This window comes from Tiliqua scincoides, chromosome 4 (assembly GCF_035046505.1).
Source record: "Tiliqua scincoides isolate rTilSci1 chromosome 4, rTilSci1.hap2, whole genome shotgun sequence".
Lineage (NCBI taxonomy): Eukaryota > Metazoa > Chordata > Lepidosauria > Squamata > Scincidae > Tiliqua > Tiliqua scincoides.
The window spans coordinates 215,343,601-215,361,087 of NC_089824.1; the positions used below are offsets into that span (position 1 = coordinate 215,343,601).

Consider the following 17,487-nt stretch of genomic DNA (forward strand, 5'->3'; position numbering starts at 1 on the left):
TTAGGGACTATGTCCTGAATTAGAAGCATGACCTCTCTGAGAGGTTCCTTTGGGAATAGAGATTCCACATCAAAATTGGCAAGTCTTGCTGTGGTGGAAATAGGTGGTCCTTTAGAATTTTTTACAAAGTGTGCAGAATCTTTTACAAATGTGTGTGTATTTCCTACAGAGGGTTGAAGCATTTTTGCTAGATATTTAGCCATGTCGTAAGTAGGTGAGCCTATAGTATTAACAGTGGGTCTCAGGCGACTATAGGTTTTTGCATTTTGTTTAAGTATTGTCTAAGTATTGTGAAACTTAGAGTCAGAAAAAAAATTGGTGGGTAACAACTTTGCATACCTTATTGCAAATAGCCTCATATAAATAATAATAATAATAATACTAATAATTAATAACTTTATTTTTACCCCGTCTTTCTCCCCAAAGGGACTCAAGGCAGCTTACAACAGGTTAAAACAGATTAAAAACATAATTTAAAACAAATAAAAACATATTAACACATATCATAAAAACAGCAGTCAGATAAAACATAATCCGGTAAAAAGAGCATAGAGCAGCAGCAAATCATAAAAGAATCAGGCCTGTAAAAAATATAAAAGATGTTAAAAAGATGTTAAAAAGGCCGAGAACTCAGAAGGCTTCTTTAAACAGAAGGGTTTTCAGGCCTCGCTGAAAAGTCTCAAGAGAGGGAGCCATTCTTAAGTCAAGGGGAAGGGAGTTCCATAGCGTTGGTGCCACTACTGAGAAGGCCCTATTTCTTGCCGCCGCCCCACATACCTCCCTAGGTGGCGGGACTTGTAAAAAGGCCTTCTCTGATGACCTAAGAGGACGAGCCGGATTGTACAGGAGTAGGCAATCTCTAAGATACCCTGGCCCAGAGCAGTATAGGGCTTTAAAGGTCAAAACCAGCACCTTGAATTGGGCCTGGAAATGAATGGGCAGCCAATGCAGCCACTGGAGAAGTGGACTGACAGGGTCGAACCGCCTACCTCCAGTAACCACACGGGCTGCCGCATTCTGCACTAGTTGCAGTTTCCGAACCGTCTTCAAGGGCAGCCCCACATAGAGTGCGTTACAGTAATCTAACCTCGATTTCACTGAGGCATGGATCACCGTGGCCAGGTCTGCACGATCCAAGTACGGCTGCAGCTGGCGCACCGGCCGAAGCTGAGCGAAGGCCCCCCTAGCCACAGCCGCCACCTGGGAATCCAGGAGCAGCTGCGAGTCCAGGTGGACCCCCAAGCTGCAGACCTGCTCCTTCAGGGGGAGTGCAATCCCATTCAGCGCAAGCCAATAGTCCAGCACCTGCATCGAGGATTTCCGAACCAGGAAAGCCTCTGTCTTATCTGGATTTAATTTCAGCTTGTTAGCCCCCATCCAGATCCTCACCGCCTCCAGATAGCGCTCCAGGCCCTCAACCGCCACCCTGGAGTCTGGAGGAAAGGGGAGATAGAGCTGGGTGTTGTCGGCATGTTGATGGCACCCCACTCCAAAGCCCCAGATGACCTCTCCCAGCGGTTTCATGTAGATGTTAAATAGCATGTGGGATAGAATTGAGCCCTGTGGCACCCCACACCTCAAGGGCCAGGGTGTCGAACAGGCATCCCCCAGCACCACCATCTGGGACCGATCCTCCAAGTAGGAGCAGAAACACCGCAAAACAGTGCCCCCAACTCGGCCAATCGGCCCGGAAGGATACCATGGTCGATGGTATCGAAAGCTGCTGAGAGGTCCAGCAGGACCAATAGGGACGCACTCCCCCTGTCCCGTCCCCGGCGTAGGTCATCCAGCAAGGCGACCAAGACAGTTTCCGTCCCAAAGCCCGGCCTGAAACCAGATTGAAAAGAATCCAGATAATCCGCTTCATCGAAGACCCTCTGGAGTTGGGATGCCACCACCTGCTCAATTACCTTGCCCAGAAACGGGATGTGGGAGACTGGCCGGTAGTTATCTAACACAGTGGAATCCAGGGAGGGCTTCTTCAGGAGGGGGGGAACCACCGCCCATTTCAAAGCAAGTGGTAACGTCCTTTCCATCAAGGAAGAGTTGACCACCCTCCCTGTCCACTCAGCCAGTCCACCCAAGGCAGCTCTTATCAGCCAAGTTGGGCAAGGGTCAAGCAGGCAGGCAGTTGTCCTCACGCTCCAAAGGAGTCTGTCCACATCCTCAGGCTGTACAAGCTGAAAAGAATCCCACAACACTGGACAAGCAGTTGCCAAGGGGACATCGCCAGACATTGTCAATGTGGCATCCAAGTTGTGACGAATACGATCGATTTTATCTGCAAAATGTTGCGCAAACACGTCACAGAGGCTGACCGTGTATTCCTCCTGGTCTACTGGAGGGGCCTGATGGAGGAGGCCCCGCACCACACGGAACAGCTCTGCCGGACGGTTGTCAGCAGACGCAGTGGTAGCAGAGAAGAACGATCTCTTCACTGCTACTGCCGCCACGGAATAGGCTCTGTAATGAGCTCTACTCCGTGTCCGATCGGATTCATCCCGAGTTTTCTGCCACCGTTGCTCTAGACACCTGCCCTGCCACTTCATCATTCGCAGCTACTCAGTGAACCAAGGAGCCGCTCCCCGTCTGCGAGGTGGCAGAGGTCACTCCGGAGCAATCTCATCCACTGCCCTGGTCATTTCCCCATTCCAGAGGTCAACCAGGGCCTCAGATGAAACACCAGTCTTGGCAGTGGGGAAATCCCCCAGAGCCCTCAGGAAACCTTCAGGATCCATTAGCCATAGAAAACGGTCCCCCGCCTCTGCGGAGGTAGGAAGGCGCAACAAGCCTAAACCTTACCAGGAAGTGATCTGTCCATGACAACGGAGTGATCTTGATCTCCTCTACATCCAGATCACTGCCCCCGTGCCCAGCTGTAAACACCAGGTCCAGCACGTGTCCTGCAGTATATGTTGGGGCCAAGATCTTCTGGGACAGGCCCATGGTTGTCATGGCAGCCATGAAATCCTGAGCTGCACCTGCCGCAGGGGCCTCGGCAAGAACATTGAAGTCCCCCAGCACTAGTAGGCAGGGGGCCTCCAGTGCCACCCCCGAGATCACCCCGGTCAGCTCAGGCAGGGAGACTGTTGGGCAGCAGGGCGGGTGGTACACCAACAGAATCCCAATCCTGTCCGGTCCTCTCAACACAACATGCAGGCACTCGAACCCAGCAAACTGCTGGACAGGGCACCTGGTAAGGGAGATGGACTCATGATAGACCATTGCAACTCCCCCTCCCCGTCCCTGCAATCTTGGCTGCTGCAACACCTGGAAACCTGGTGGACAAAGTTTGGAGAGACTAACTCCTCCCGCCATGTCCAACCAGGTCTCTAAAATATATACCAGGTCAGCTTTCTCATCCAGGATTAAATCCCGGATGATGCAGGTTTTGTTATTCACCGACCTGGCATTCAAAAGCAGCAGCTTCAGATCCAGGGACTCACCGCCAAGACCACCAGGCATCCGAGAATTGGGGGAAGGACCAGAAGGAGAGATGATCTGCCTATGATAAACTCTCCTTCTCCTGTAATGGCCTGTCCAGCCCCCACCGCCATATCTCCCCTGGCCCATCACTCTCTTGATAGTGGCACCCCTTCCTTCCTCTGAGCTCCCTCCTAAAAAGAAACACATGTGGTGAGGCCCACCTTCTGAGACTGGCCTATACAGAGAGAAACACCCAGCAGGATTGCTTATAAAAAGATAAAAACAAGGCAAGCCTAGCCTAGCAAACATAAAGTTTGTTAATGTGTGACTTTTATGTTTGGTAAGGTTTCTAGGTTTGGGGCAGAATGTATGGGAAATCTGGACCGGGGTTCTCAAACTTCTTATGTTGTTGGTCCACTTTGTGGTCCATGGTGTATCTGGGCCCCACCAAGGGCAGGAAGCTGCAGCCCCAAAATGTCATGTGACCCAAAAGTCACTTCCAGGTTGTGCCAGCATGCAACCTGCTTCATTGGCCACGGCATGCTGTGGTTCTCAACCTGTGTTACAATCCAATTTTTTGGACCAGGAAGCAGCACACCATGGCTGCTGAAGCAGGTTGTGTGCTGGCACACCATTTTAGCTGCACCATTGCAGCTGCTACCAAAAATCAGGTTGTGACACACCAGTGGGTTGTGACCAATAGAAATTGTTGATCTAGGCAATTTAGAAGGAGGGTACAATTCCATAACTTATGAGAAACAGGTGAGTTGACTAATGTGGGGAACACCTGTTGTGTTGCAGATAGTGTTGGTTGGATATGGAAGATTGGTCACGTAGAACCATGGCTTAATCAGGGTTTCATGTGATGTTTATGAACCTCAGGCCTGTACATTCCCTTTCACAAGAATCCCCCAAAATTTTAAACTTTTTTCTGGTTCAGAGTAAATCCAGTGGACAAACTCTGAGTTCATTTGCCAATGTTTCAGCCTACTTTATCTCAAATAATTATTGTAAAAATTAAATCACATAACCCTCGGTATGGCACCTTAGCTCCTTGGAAAAATGTCAGACTACATATTTTGTTGATATTATTTCACTCCTAGTTTTCTTTTGGAGTTCAAAGTGGCATACATTGGGTTTGATGGCAATCTTCTATCCAGGCAGTGACCAGATCCAGACTTGCTATGCTTCAGGTGAGATGCATCTTGTGACTTCAGACCATGCCCTGGATGATACATTATTTCTTTAATGTATTTTTACTTTACCTTTCCCTCACTATTGCGGGTGCCCAAGGTGGCTTACAGAGAATCAAATCCATCGAGATCAAAGGTTCACTTGCAGCAATATAACTAAGAAAAGCCAGAAGTTGCAGCACAAAATGTCATAAAAGCATCAGTAATACATAAAAATATAAAACAGAGAATAAAAACTGTGCTGCAGTGCAAAAACATAAAAGCAGCAATAAAGCAACAGTAGATGGTAATAAAAATAAAACAGCCATCATTGGTAGCAGTAAAAGCGGACATAAAACATTAAAAACCCAATTAGAAGCACAGTAAGAAAACACCTATTATCACTACACAAATGCAATGAAATAAAGATATTTATAGACCCCACCAGAGTGCTTCAAGAGGGGGCAGTTCATAATGTCCAAGGTAGGGAGTTCCATAACTGTGATGCCACAGCTGAGAAGGCCGTACTCCTCATCACCAGCCTCTCAACTTCTGTTCTTCTGTTTCACATGCAAGAAGGCCTCCTCTGATAATCTCGGGGTGGGCTGGAATGTAGTGGAGAAGGTAGTCCCTCGGGTACCTGGTCCTAAGCTGTAAAGAGCTTTAACTATCAAAAACAGAATCATGACTTGGGCCTGGAAGCAAACAAGTATCCTGTGTAGTTAGTTGTTAGAGAAGTGATCTGACGGAACTGAACCGCTGAGCCCCAGTAACCGCACAGGTCACTTTGTTCTGCACTTGTTGAAGTTTCTGCATCATTGTTGGAGGAAACCCCTTGTTGAGTCAGTTGCGGTAACCTGAGATGTCACAGCATGGACCACAGCCATAGCTGGCACACCAGTCAAAGCCGAGTTAAAGCCCCACTGGCCAGAAGCTGCCACCTGGCAGTCTAGGAGCTGCGGTGAATCCAGGAGGACTTCCATGCTGCATACCTGTTTCTCCACACGGGATGGAACTCTGTTCAGAACAGATTGATAGTCTAGCACCTGCATCATGAATTTCAAGGCTAAGTGGTTGCTGTTTTGTCAAGATTTCATTTCAGTGTGTTAATCCACATGCAGTTCCAAACAGCCTCCAGGCAGCACTTCCAAGACTTCAGCAGCCTCCCCAGTATTAGGTGGAAAGAAGAGATAGAGCTGGGTGTTATCGAGATACTGATGGCATTCCACTCCATATCCCTAGAAAACCTCTCCCAATGGCTTCATGTAGATGTTAAATAGTTTGGGAGCAAAATAAATCCCTGTGGCACCTTTCATTCCAACAGCCAAAAAGCATCCCTCCAGCATCCCTCTCTGGGACCTGTCGGCCAATAAAGCCCAGAACCAATTCAAAACGGTGCCTCTCAACCCCAACCTGACCCACTGCCCTAGTAGAACATGATGGTTGATGGTGCAGAAAGCCACTGAGAGGCACTCCCCCTGTCCAGTCCCCAGTACAGATCCCTAGTATACCAGGGCGCCTTAGGCAATCTCAGTTCCAAAGCCAAAGGGATCTAGATAACATTTTTCTTCCAGGATCCTCTGGAGCAGGGCCCCTGGCCCAGGGGCCATTTGTGTCCCTCAGGGACCCCGAATCCGGCCTGTGGGGAGCCCCCAGTCTCCAGTGAGCCTCTGGCCTGCTGGAAACTTGCTGGAGCCCACACTGATCCAATGTGACTGCACTCAGCGTGAGGGCCAACTGTTTGACCTCTTGTGCAAGCTACGGGCCGAGGGGTCCCTCCGCTGTTTACCGCTTCATGTCTGTGAACCTGCAGCGGCAGGAAAGGGAAGGCTAGCCTTGCTTTGTGCAAGGCCTTTTACAGGCCTTGAGCTATCATGGAACCTTCATTCATTCTTATAAATTCAATACTGTTAATAATAATAATAATAATAATAATTAATAATGTTAATCATCATCATCATCATCTCTAATGTATTCATTTACGTAAATTTATTCAAATTGTAAATGTCAATTAATTCTTTTTCCCCCCTGGTCTCTGACACACTGTCAGAGAGATGATGTGGCCCTCCTGTCAAAACATTTGGACACCCCTGCTCTGGAGCTGTTGCCCATTCTGTCACCTTAACCAGAAAAGGGAAGTTGAAAAAGCTGGAAATTATCTATCTAGAAGAATCTAAGAAGGGTTTCTTCAAGAAGGGGTGCACCACTGCCATTTTCAATATTGACAGCAAAACCCCCTCCTTGGAAAATGAATTGACCACTCTCCCTACCTTCTTGGTGGGAACCCCCCCTCGACAGATCTAGTTGGTCATGTTGGGCAAGGGTCAAGTGGGCAGTCAGATGGCTAATACTCCAAAGGGACCAGATGGAGCAGGCCCCACACCACATGGTAAAGCTAAACTGGGTTTTCCACAGATGCTGTTGAAGGAGACAAAAATGCCTTTTTTACTGTCATCACACCGAGTAGGCTCTAAAATGAAGTCTTCCCTGTGGTTGATCAGACTTGTGGCTGCTTTTCCTGTGCTGTTCCTCAAGGCATCTACCCTATCATTTGGTCGCCTACAGCTCCCTGGTAAACCAAAGAACCGCCTTGCCTTTATAAAATGGCAGAGGCTGCTTAGGAGAGATCTAATCCACTGCTCTAGTCATTTCCTCATTCCAGAAGTCAACCAGTACTTTGGATGAGTCTCTGATCCTGGCAGTAGGAAAACTCAGGAACCACTGGATTCATCAACCTCTGGAGGCAGACCAGTTATTTAGGTGTAAATGGGTGCATCTCAGAAGGATGTTGAAAATAGATGTTGTACTGAGTTAACTTCATAGGAGGAGAGGTTTTCAATATGATTTCATTTAATAAACAGCCTGAATGTTTATTTGCAGTGGTTCTTATCAACAGATTAATAAATTAATGATTTTCTTATTAGTTGTATTAATAATTTGTGATCCTTTCACTATCCACACTTTTAATTGTTTGCTATGGAAGCCATTGTGGTTCAGTATAGCTGTATCCTTGTCCTTTATAGAGTGTTGCAGGGTTATAGCCTCTGGGTACTATAGTCCCTCTCCAGTACTTAGCTTACAATTACATGAACTGGGCAAGTTGTAGTAGGTGACTTGATCAAGCACAAATTACCTTGCTGCAGATAGATTACCATTTTCTCACAGTCTTTTTGTCTTGACAGAACATGTGGATCAGGCTGTAATTTATGGCAATCTGCCTCTGAACATTCCACTTGCACACAAACCTTGTTACTGGAACTTCTTCATTATCAGCAGTATTTTCATATTTTTTTGAATCAATATTAGAGGGTCATCTGAGGTTGCTCTGACCTGAAAATCAGTTAATGCATGGAACATTTGGGGAGTACAATGGTTAACATTGAGTATGTTGGTGGTGTTTGTAAAATGGCTCATGAACAAACGCAGCATTTGCTATACCGTATTTGTAGCAGGGAAATGTATTTCACACGTTCTTGTCCATTCAGTTTGAATTGATTGAATTGACACAGATTTTCTTACAAATGTGAACACTAGAGCTACTAAGTGCCTGTATGATTGCCAACAGAGTTTTGTGAAAGAGAAATGATGGTGTTGAATTATAAGTGTCCAGGAAACAAGCACTACTAAAGCACAAACTTTGTGCCAAATTTTATGTGAATGTTTATGTAATGGGGAGTAGTTTTTAAATTTCTAATCTTAAATAGTTATTATGTTGACTAACCTCTATTCCTCCACTCCATCGCCTCAAGTCATAGTCACTAAGGCGCAGAAAAAGAGTATCAGAATCCTTTAATCCCATCTGCTAACTGCATAATGTATCACCATTGAAACAGAGCAGATGTCAGAAGAGGCTTGACTTTATTTTTGGTAACATTAATTATGATTTTTAAAATCATATTAAGATACAAATAATTAGAGCATATCAAACATTGTTTCAAATTCATGTGCCCATTGCCTGATTCAACCATAAATAACCATTCTCTTGATTTTTAGGCTTTCTTTATGGAGTAAAGCAACATGAGTTGTAAATGCTTGCCTCATACCAGATCAAGAAAACGTACCAGGGGAAATTCTATAGGTAGTGTTTTCCCTATTCCCATCTGAACATATGTTAGGGAAAAGGAAGAATTAGGGTTACAGAGGTTCCTAGTGAACTTTTTTCCCCCAAAAGCAGGAAAGCAAATAGTAGCAAAAAGGGGGGGACACAAACAATTCCTGATTGTTCCTCAGCGCTATTAATCAGCTCACATTAAGGCTATGTAGTCATCATGATTAGAACAGATTGAAACTACGTAGGTTGAAACTCTCTCATAGCCTACTTTGCAACTTTCAAACTACCATTACGCAACTCAGGAACAGACTGAAATCTCATCTGACAAAGTAAAGGTTAACTGAAGTAAAAGGTGCTGTCTCTAAAATTTTCCCTTATTTTCTTTTTTAGGTGATACATTCAAGACCTGAACAAATGTTGTGAATCATTGCAATACAATTAACTGTCTTTAAGTGTATCATATATTTGACAGGTGAGATTGCTAGAACCCCTATTAGCTAGTCTGGTTAATTTTTGAGCAGTTTTATCTAAAGAGGATAATGACTTCTATAGAGTTATGAAAAATGTGAAATTTTGCTTGTGTATCCTTACTTCTGCTGTTGTTTTTAGAGTATTTTAGAGTAGCATTTTCAAAGTGTGTTCCTAGGAGTCCTGGGGTTTACCAAGACTCTTTCAAGGGCTCCTTGAGCACACCATAAGTGACTTGTCATTTACTCTGTGCTGCACCACTCTGCATGTGCTGCTGCTCTGGGACTCCCTGAAACCCTGCATATGCACTGACGGGGCTCATTTTAGGGGTGTAAAGAGCTGCAGAGAATGAAAAGTAACAGCTGCACTGGAAGATGTGGGAAGTGGTAGTGTCTATGAGGTTCATTTTAATGCATTTTTGCTCAGCCTGCAGGTGTACATATTTAGTCCCTGTTGGGTATGTGCAATGTTGGGCAGAAATGGTTTAAACCATGTCATCTAACACTTTGTATAGCCTTTTTTTGCCAGTAAATAGAACAGTGTTTTGGCTCTAAAAGTACTGTTTACACAATCAAAGCACTGTATGTTATCTTAAAGAATAGTGTTCCCACAATCAATGTTCACATAATCACAGCTTGTTAAAGCAGCAGGCACCAAACTCAGTCTGCAGGCTGAATCAGGTGCCTGCAAAACTCCTTCCCCAATGGGAGCAGTGCTTACTGTTGTGCACTGCTGCCTGTTATCTTGCCAGCCAATGTTCTTACAAAGTCCTTTCAGTCAGCCACTTCTGTTGCCCCAGCAGGCTCTGCACCCAGATTTATGGGTGGAAGCGGCTGGTTGGAGCGACTTTGCAAGAAGTTTGGCTAGCAAGATGACGGGCAACAGCACAGAATGGTAAGTGCTGCTCCTGACAGGGTTTTCAAGCTTTTCAAGCGGTCCTGTGGTTTGGAGACCGCTGTATTAAAGGAACTTGATTTTAAATCTGGGATTCTGCTGAGATCAAGAAAAAACAAATAAACAGATCTGAATCTAAATTGTTTCAGCCGCTGAAGTCATGGGCGGTCTTCTGTTCAATGGAAGTGGCATTATACAATAGTTAGTGTCTTAATATCTTAAAATAGCTGATTTGACTACTGAACCTGAGCGTGAATTTGTCTCAGATGAATTATGTAATGTTTTGGGACTTGTATTGCATTGTAAATAATCTTCTTAAATGCCGGTGCTAGAAAAGTAAGCTGCATCATTATGGTTAGGGATTAATTTTTAATTAATCATGGTTTAGGATTAATCCTATGTGGAGATGTTCAAATGTTAGACTTCTGTGTATCGCTGGGGAAATTTAAAATGTTGTAACTAAAACAAAGCAAATCCCTTATGTAGGTACAGTGGAGTAAGCCTAAACAAAGTGTACAGTGGTTAAATTGACTTGTAGCATATTCCCCTAACAAAGGGAAGTCATAAAGACAAATTGGGTGTCATGTTGGATTATCCAGAATTTAATGTGTGGGTAAGGTACCCCTTACCCCTGCTAATTGGGTAAGAGGAACTTTTTCAAGTGGGTGCTCCTTTTTTTAGCAGGGGGAGAGTAACTGGCCCACCTCACCCCAGCACTGTCTGTTCTAGTGGCTGTCTGCTGGTATTCCTTTGCATCTTTTTAGATTGTGAGCCCTTTTGGGACAGGGAGCCATTTAGTTATTTGATTTTTCTCTGTAAACCGCTTTGTGAACTTTCCGTTGAAAAGCGGTATATAAATACTGTTGTTAATAATAATAATAAGGTATATTTATTGCACCTGCCTTTCTTAGAAGATGTGTGGTCCTTCCAGTTAATTTTACTGTTGCTCAGGGCTAAATGCATCAACAGAACCTCTGAGATTCTTTCTCTTCATTCTGGACTGTTTTGCAGTTATGCTGTTGAGAGAACCAGACTAGTCAGGCTAGTTTAAATGATCAGTTGCTTAGTAAATAATTCAGTTGTGTTTGTAAAGTGAGAGGTATGAAAGAGGCTTGTTTTAAGAATGTGATTCTCTCTCCATGTTCTCTATGTTCTTTGTTAAAAAATTTTCAGAATCTAATACAGAACATTTTGTTTAGTGCAGGATAGGATTCTTGCACTTTGAGCATACTTAAATTTATACTGACATCAAGATATGTAATAGTCTTATTGAAACATAATACCTACAAGCACAATTGCAACATTTTTATGAAGTGATTAAGGAGAGTGCAACTAACTGGGCAGCATATTTTGAATGTTTTTTTTAATACAAGTACTTGTAAAACAGTGAATGGCAGGAACCACTTTAGAAGAAACATTCCTCATATGCTGCTTGTAAGACGGGGCGTGATGAAATATGAGCAGGCATAGTCTAAAAGCAAAGAGAACAATATTAATTTTAATGTGATGAATGCTTTAGTATTTACATCAAAGAAAGTATACCATTTCTTTCTTTATGTACAAATATGTGGCTTTTACTCAAGTATTTCATTAATGGGTCTCTTCTGGGGGAGAGAAGCTGGATAAAAATACAATAAATGATTGATTGATTAAAGGATATGTGGCAGTCAGCTGAGATTTGTGTGACAGTCTTAACAAAGCAGCAGCAGTGGTAGAGCGAGGTTGGAAGCCCCAAGGAGAAGGAATTCAGTTGCTTGAGCTGGGCAGTAGAGCTGTGGAGAGGCAATATTATGTTAACGTCTCACTTGTTAGTCATAGAATACAATAATATTACTTGACCCTTCAGATAGCTAACAGTACAACCTTATGCATTTCTGCTCAGAAGAAAGCCCCATCGAGTTCAGTAGGCGTTTACTTCCAGGAAGGTGTGCACAGGATTGTAACCCAAGTGTTTTAAATTAGAGTAACAAGAAAGATTCCCCTATCTGTAGGTTTTTAGTCTAAAAAGTGAAATGGAAAATAGGGAAGAGACATGGGTGGGGGAAGTCTTGTAATTTTGTTCAATGGCTAAGAGTTGTGAGTTTTCCCCAAATGACATGTCCGGAGCACAGCTATAGTCAAGTTTGGGATCCTGAAATCCACGAATTTAATCAGCAGCAGTTTTCGGTATCTGCCAGGGTTCCAGGGTATCTGCCAGGGAACTGAATCCCCATGGATACTGAGGGCTGCCCTGTTCTTTTACACCTTTGCAATAGATAGTGTGCTATATCTTTGTGTCCGTAAAACAAAACTTTGCAGTGGGGATGATTGAAATCATATTATGAGAATGGATGGTAGTGTGTTTTTTCCATCAGAACTATACAAAAAATTTACACTGCCCCAACTTGAAACCCCAAGGAAAATGTTTAATTTTCTGCAAGTCATTCTCCCTATTTGCCCTTGATATTAGCTGGGGGGGGGGGCTTTGTGTGGTGATGGGGAATGTTTTTCTAGAACCACAGTTGATCAGAATCAAATTCTTTATTTAAAAAAAGGAATGCACATAACTATACTTGCTGAAAAGCTAAAATTTCCAAAGAAAAATGATATATTTTTTAGGTAGGTGCTGTTTTGGGCCCTAAACAGAGTGACTTTCAGAGGATTTTCTCATCTATTTAAAGACTTCCTCCAAGTTCACATAACCAGTGTTTGGCTTGTTATCACTTTGCCTTTCCAGACCAAGTTTCATCTACCTTTACTCACGGGGCGGGGGGGGGAGGGAGCGATGAGAGCTGCCAAGCCCCAACTGCCACATTTTACTCAGTGTTTATGCCCTGATGTGATATCAAGCCTAGATGATACCAGGTTAGCTTTATGTTAATAGAACAAGATCCAAACACTTTCAGAAAGCTAAAGTTTGGAGGCTTTATTACCACCAATTTAAGATTATTTCAGGGTTTGTGTTTTCGTTAACTCAGCTGACCTGGGGCATCTAGGTCATCCTGTCCTATCACATTCATGAAACTATAGGATTATTCAAGGAGGACAGAAACGGTTGCTAGATAATTCAAGTCACCATAAATATTTAGTTTTCCCAAGTTTTGAAAAACTAAACAGTGTGAAAGTTATGAGTGATCATGTGTTCATGTCTGGAGCTGTCTGACTGTTCTCTCTCTGGTTAAGTTCAGATTACAGATATTTCTTTAAATGTTTTACTTTGCTATAATTTCTTGCTATGTCCTATTTCTGTTGTCTGTTACAAAGCTTAATCTGATCTGTATTGCTCTGAAAGTCTGTTGATACTGACACAGTTTGAGAGGAAAGGTGCATCCAGAAAATTTGGAAGGGAGAAAGATGTGTTCTGTCAGCTTCCTAAAGGAAGCTCTGTAAGAGGAAGCAGGATGAGCTTCCTGGCAGTCCAGTCAGCTGCTTGTATTTAAAGCTATTCGACTGTGCCCTTATCCACACATCTGCTTGTCTTTGTTCCTCATTGCCCTGCCATTGTGCTTCAGTTAACATCTATTCATTAGTCTGTTACTGGCTCCAAATTCTGCCCAGTCCTCTCTACCTGTTTTGTCTACCCTGGATTTTCCTAGCCTTGATTCAGCCCACACCACATAGATACACTTGGTTGTTTTCAGTTGCCCCATGGTGAAATCCATTGAAAGAACTCAATATTTGGCTCCACCTTGGCATTCCACCTTGGAATGCCAAGCCTCAGCAGCTTTTGAGACTGTTTGCTTGGCTGCCTTGTGAAAAGATTCAAGGACAGTGCCATGGGGGTGAATGCAAGAAACATCATGTGTTAGGAGGAGAATGGTCATGTGAATCTGCCCCTTAGAGTGGAAATTGCAAGATGGTGATCATATCTGCCCTAAACAAACATCTTATCACAGTGGGGAATGCCACTAAGGCCTTGAGCATACCAAACCAAAGATGGGTATTCCCAAATACAATACACCTTGCATTTATTATTATTAACAGTCTTTATATACCGCTTTTCAACGGAAAGTTCACAAAGTGGTTTACAGAGAAAACGAACAACTACTGGCTCCCTGTCCCAAAAGGGCTCACAATCTAAAAAGATTCCAAAAGAACACCAGCAGACAGCCACTAGAAAAGACACTGCTGGGGTGAGGAGGGTTAGTTACTCTCCCCCTGCTAAATTAAAGAAGAGCACCCGCTTAAAAAGTGCCTCTTACCCAGTTAGCAGGGGTTTACTAAAAAGCACTTACAGCTTTTTAGTAATTGCATGTTTTATTACTTTGCAAATGATTTCTGTTCTGGTGAACTAAAGTAAGCAAGCTACTTTTTTTCAGCTTATGTGAACAGCTGTTCTGAGAGAGGTGTCAAATGCTTTTATGAAGAATTTCTGCTCTTATGTTTGCTTATGAGGTATGGCCTTCAGAGGTCAAATTGGGAGGTGGCACCAGCAGAGCACATTCGTATGTGACTCCAAAAATCTTGCCTACTCATTTCTTATCTGTCCAGGCACACAGACTTATCACTGAAAGCGAAACTAGCTTTCAGATTGCATAGGGTTTAGATTAGCTCAGTGCTGATTTGAGAAATCTGATTGTTTCATACATCCTGAATAATGTAGTATTTTTTCATAGAGTATTAACTTCAGCAATTTTCAAACACATTCTTTAACACTTTCAGGGATTTTGGTTCTCTAATCCCTTAAAAACCAATGGAAGTTCTTTTTTCTTTCTCTAAAATAGCATGCAGAATATGTTCATTTGGGAGTGGAGCAGGTGTTATGCAAGTTAACAGATCGTTACACATTTTATGTAATGTTTGATTTGACCTCAAAGTTAAAACAACAAAAAGTCTTATGGCATCTTAAAGACAAATTTAATATAGCAGTATTTTTCAAACACAGCTATATTAGGGTTAGGAGGGTTCTTTATTTTAAATAAATTTTTAAACTTACTGTAAACTTTTAATTTACTTAATTAAATTTGATTTTTTCTTATGGGGTGTTAAAAAATCTTCCTGCTTGATGATGTCACTTCTGACCATGACATCACTTCCAGGTTAATGACATCACCTCTTCTAGGTCCCAACAGAGTGTCATTCTAAAAAGTGAGTCCCAGTGCTAAAAATGTTTGCAGAACACTATATAATAGCATGGGTCTTCATTAGATGCACTTCATTAGATGTGTGAAATCCTCAGTAGGCAGTTCGGTATACATTGATATAGACAAAAAAATTGAAATCAGGAGTGTTGGATGGTAGAAAATGAAAGTGGCCTAGTCTTGTGACAAACTTAAAATGTACAAGATAAGTGTGAGGACAATTCACAACTGGTGATTGTACTGCTAAGACATTGTTATGTGAGAAGAATACATTGCAAGTGCAGCGGTGACTTGCATGTGTGGAAAGGTAGTTTTGCTTGTACAAATGTGAGCTGTGATATTCACTGGCTTCCTGATCTATTCGCAGTCTCCCTTGCAATATCTCACACTATATTCTGGGAGGGGTCTTCTTACCCCCAAGGTCAGCTTTTCAAGGATGCTGGGAACTGTAACATGGAAAAATGGACAAGAAAGCTCAATTTCACTCACAGTTCTCTGTTGTGTTATTGTACAGTCCAAATTGTCAACAAATCATTTTATTCTTGGCAGTTTTGAGAGGACATGGTTTTGGATTTGCAGTCCTTTGCAAGCATATTTGCAAAATCAAACACATTTAAAACCCATCATGTTATTCTATTGATATGTTTCCTTAAAAATAAGATGTTCAACTGTAATCCAAAAACTGGGGGGGGGGGGGACATTGTATGCATGTCATTAATAAAAAAAAGTTGCTTACCACATTTATACTATGTATTCTGTAAGTTGAAAACAAAAAGGTTCAATTATTCTAGTGTTCCTGAGATTGTGAAACTGGCAATAGTTGTCTCTCAAGGTGCCCCCTGACTTCCATTAATTCTCCTCTTCTGCAATGACCTTATCCCACTCTTCTGGATGGTCTGCTGAGCTTCAAGTAGTTTTTTGGGTGATGTTGTTGCAATGGAGAAAAGAAGGTGGGATGACTTTGTTGTAGAATTCCACTAGCAGCCGAGCCTGAACTAATGTTCCAGCACCAATGCAGCTACACAAATAGAGAGCATGCTGTGTCCTGCAGTGGCAGAGGGTACAGTCACAGAAGCCTCTTGAAGGCAAGGGAATGCTCCATTAGTGCTGGAAACGGTTAGGTTTGGACTGTTATGCTCCTTGGAGACAAGCCTTGATCTCTGATTTACCAAGTGAAATCAGAAATTTCCAGTAGGAAACCTAAGACAAGAGAGAATGTAAGCCATTCGAATTAATTGTTAAAACACACACACACACACACACACACACACGTAACACATTAGGGAGGAGGCTGAAGAATTCACTAAAATAATTGGTTGGGTTCTTCTTATATCCAATCTGTTTATCACATTGGGGCCTAAAGCTGTTTGTTCAGTGCTACAGAACTAACAACAAAAAAGAATGTGTGCTATAGACTCTGTAGTGAACAACCACCCTTCTCCTAAACAACAACCCCATACATAATCCAGCAACCCGTAATCCCTAAAAGGATTTTGAGAATGGCAGAAATAGATTTGTTTAGGACATCTGAGCAGCAGATATTGCATGATCATGTGGAATGATAAATGTCAGATACATTATCATGCATCCAGACATATAGTTTTAGTTGAATGAAACTGCCTGATAATCTGTCTTTCGGTTTGGGCATGGTGTCCTAGGTTTTCCTTTTGCTTATTGATGTTGGGAAAGAGAAACAAAAGATAAATCTCTTTTTGCCCCAGTCTGAAGTTACTGCAAAAACAACTTAAGTTAGCATCAGATATATTTTTCTTTGTGGTCTGAGGAGCATATTTTAATCTCCCATGAACAGGCAACACATTTGTATTTTCCTTAATCTTTTCAGATAAATTTTGTGAACATGCTGAAGAGAAAATATAGCTTAACAAGTGAACCAAAGAGATTGGAAAATTCTTCAAAAAGAGATTTTCATAGAACTTCCTTTTGTTAGTAGTTTATGAATGGCAGTTATTGCATGACAGGCTGCAACAACTTTGGAGAGTCTTTAATTTAGAGGAAATGCAGATCATTTTCATAAAAGGTTTGTAACTGTCATGATGTGTAAACCACTTTCAGCACAATCCTATCTTGCGCTGGAACAGGCAGGCTAGGAGGCCTACACTGTATCCAGTGTAAGATAGGGGCCCAAAGTGGCTCAACTGGAGGTAAGGGGAAATTCTTCCCCTTACTCCTGGGTAAGCCACTGCAGCTCCAATGGGTCTCATTTGACTTGCGCCATCTCCGGAGGTGGCATAAGTCTGAGGAGAGCGGAGTGGCTTTTAGCCACTCTGTGCTTCTTGGGGAGCGGGTTTGGAATCTGGCATGACAGCTGGGTCCCAGCCCACCTCTGGCTCTCCTCATGCCTGGGACCTCCTTCTACCTCCCCTCCCCCACCTCAGAATGCCTTCCTCCCGTCTCC

The 17,487-nt window shown here is 42.9% G+C and overlaps 1 protein-coding gene across 3 annotated transcripts in view; it reads left to right on the forward strand.

Moving 5' to 3' along the window:
- The window catches only part of OSBPL2 (oxysterol binding protein like 2), an 89,580-nt gene that overhangs the window by 9,874 nt on the left and 62,219 nt on the right, over positions 1-17,487 (forward strand). The window contains exon 2 of one of the 3 annotated variants that reach the window (XM_066623563.1): positions 9,040-9,121. The exons of the other annotated variants lie outside the window; for them this stretch is intronic. The gene's annotated coding sequence lies outside the window, so the exon portion shown is untranslated. The remainder of the gene's footprint in view (positions 1-9,039; positions 9,122-17,487) is intronic. 3 annotated transcript variants of the gene reach the window in all.